The sequence below is a fragment of the Lolium perenne genome, chromosome 5 (genome assembly GCF_019359855.2).
Source record: "Lolium perenne isolate Kyuss_39 chromosome 5, Kyuss_2.0, whole genome shotgun sequence".
Lineage (NCBI taxonomy): Eukaryota > Viridiplantae > Streptophyta > Magnoliopsida > Poales > Poaceae > Lolium > Lolium perenne.
The window spans coordinates 19724397-19727618 of NC_067248.2; positions in this window are offsets into that span (position 1 = coordinate 19724397).

Sequence of the window (3222 nt, forward strand, 5' to 3'; positions counted from 1 at the left end):
TATGTGGCCACCACGCAAGTAGTCGAGCTATTGCAGCCAAGGTTTTTCGGGCAGGATTCTACTGGTTGACAGCAATCGAGGACGCCAAGGAAATAGTAAGAACGTGCGACGCGTGTCAAAGGTTCGCCGCAAAACCTCACTCTCCGAAAGAGAACTAACACCAATACCATTGTCGTGGCCTTTTGCCCAATGGGGACTTGATATGGTGGGCAAGTTACACAAATCCTGGCCAGGAGGAAAGGAGTACATGCTAGTAGCCGTCGACAAATTTACAAAGTGGATAGAAGCGAAGCCGATAAATTCACCAGACGGAGCATCCGCAGTGAAATTTATAAAAGGCCTCGTTTTTAGATTTGGAGTGCCCCACAGCATCGTCACAGACAATGGCAGCAACTTCACATCCCACGAATTCAAAGATTATTGCAAAGAAGTGGGTATCAAATTGCACTTTGCGTCAGTTGCACATCCTCAAACCAATGGGCAAGTAGAGAAAGCCAATGGCATCATCTGCAATGGCATCAAGAAACGCCTGTTAGGACCACTGGAAAAAGCTCGACATACCTGGCCAGAAGAACTACCAAGTGTATTGTGGAGCATCCGAACAACACCAAATACGGCGACACAGGAGACCCCGTTTTTCCTGGTCCATGGAGCAGAGGCAGTATTGCCAATAGAAATAGAGCATGACTCTCCCAGAGTCACAGAATATAATGAAGAAATTTCGAAGATAGCATTAGAAGACGTTGTCGATGCACTTGATGAAGCTCGAGACGAAGTACTATCAAGGGTAACCAAATACCAACAAGACTTGAAGAATTACCACAGTCGACGTTTACGGCCAAGATCTTTTCAGGTGGGAGACCTAGTTCTTCGGCTCACGCAAAAAAGTCATGAAAAACTCGAGTCACCATGGCTTGGTCCTTACATTGTCACGGAAGTCATCGGAGGAGGAGCATACAGGCTAAAGGACAAGAAGACAGGGGTGGAGGAGCAAAACCCTTGGAACGTGGCGCAACTTAGGCGGTTCTACGCCTAGAGTCGAAATATAGTCCTTGTAAAACTTCAATGTACTGAAACGCCCACGAGTTTTCAGACGCACTCTTTTCCTTTTTCGGGGCACCGAGTGGGGCCGGGAAAGGTTTTTAATGAGGCGGGCTCGTGGTGCTGCAATATAATAAAGATAGCGTCAATATAGCTTTTTCTTCATCGACACGATCCAAAAATCTCCGACTCGACGAATTTCAATATAATTCCTCGAAAGAAGGAAAAATTTCGCCTTGGTATTAAAATACCTCGCGAGTCAATAAAGATACAAAATAGTACTCAACAAAAAGCCTGGAGGTTCATTCTCGGCAAAACTACATATTGAATAAATGCCTTGGTTCAAAACCTCGCGACACACAAATACAGAATAACAGCCACCGAAACACTCGGGGGCTAGACAAATATAGAAATATGATGATTGTTTCACAACATAATTACAATAGTGGGTTACAAAGAAGAGTTATCTACCAGAGAAAAATAATCAGTCGTGATTCAATATAGTATCAAGGGTAACTCTATTTTCTTCAGGAGCAGCGCCAAGAAAATCTGCATAATGACCATCTGCAAAAAAGTCGGCATCCATTCGAAGAAGGTCTTCAATCATTTCTTCGGCTATAGGCGAAACCTTCGTGTTAATTCGGTCGACACCAACTCTTCGACGCTTTACCTTCTCATGAACTTTCCCAACGACTTGGGTCAGGTCAAGTTTCGAGTGGCAAATCTGAAGCATGATAAGGGCAAATCTGGCGCCAGCTACCAGTTGAGCTCTGACAAAATTATGAATCCTATGGGCATCTTTAAATTTCTCCATTAACTCGGGAAGAGTTTTTGGTTGAACGTTCCGAGGAAACATGGAGTTATAAACCATAGACAGGGTCTTGGTACAGAAGTCAAGGAAGTCGTGAGTTTGAGAGGTGCGATCCTGAAATCTGACAATCTGGCGGGTCCTCTCTGGGGTAGCCCAAAACAGAGCACCATGATCAAGGGAAAGGTTAACAAGGAGGTTCGTCCTAGTATTTACCCTCTCTTCTTCGGCAACAACATCAGTAAAGGAACCTATTAAAAGCAACGGAGCCGAAAACTTTAAGAGATGAAGCATGACGACGAAAGACATTGAGGATGAAACAAGCATACCCGACATATCCGCACTGGCTTCATTCATCAATTCGAGCATGAAATTTTCTCGAGTAGTCGCCTTTTCAGCCTCGGAAGCAGCAATCTCCTTAGCAGCCATGGCCTCACGAGCTTGCAGAAGTGCAACTTTTTCGGCTTCAGATGATTTACGAGATTTTTCCATCATTACAAGTGTTTGCTTCTTTGCATACTGAAGTTGCTGTCGAAGTTCATCCAATTCTCGCGGCAAGGAATCTTCGATAGGTGTAGCATCAGCAAGAGTTCTCCTTGAGCGAGAAGAAGAAGGCGAAACATTGGAAGGAGCGGAAGATGGAGTATAGTTATCAAATACCAACTGAAATTTGATAAAACAAGACAACATCAATCAACAAGCAAAAGATAGAGTTTTCATTAATCTTTCGGGATAGTTACAAAGGCCTTACAGTGGAGCTACTAAAGTACGTGTCACCAAAAAACCTACTTTGGCGACAAGAGCAAAAGAAACAGAGAAAGAAAAACAAAGAGGCATGCAACTAGACCTCCGGCCTTGATGAGCTAGGAGTCGAAGCTGGTTTAATCCCGAGATAAGCCAAGATTTTCTTCGTGTTAGGCTTGGCTGCCTTAATCAGGGACCTCCATCTTGATTGCTCTATCTGCTCGGTGTCGCCAACTTTCGTCCAATTAACAGTCTGTTGACTGTCAGCAACTAGAGCAACAGTGCTTTCGACAGCAATCTTCATGTTTTCCTGACGCATCTTTAGTCCAAGATCTTCTGATGAATTGAAATCCTTGGCAAGGGCAAGGAAAGTCGGGGGCTCCTCTTTCTTCGGGAAGAAGTAGGGGAACAGCGCCGATAATCCTGCATTCGCATTTACCACGCCTTCACGAATTTCGGAACCATGAAGCTCCAGATAAGAAAGTGCGTCAAGGAGAGGATCATTGACGGGATTCTCCAGATCAAAATCTTGGCCTGTTTGGGCTGCCGCAGAAAACAAAAAGTTGGTCACGAAACAAGAAATAGCGGTTCTCATAAAAACTGAAGGGATCAATGGTATTACTGTGAGT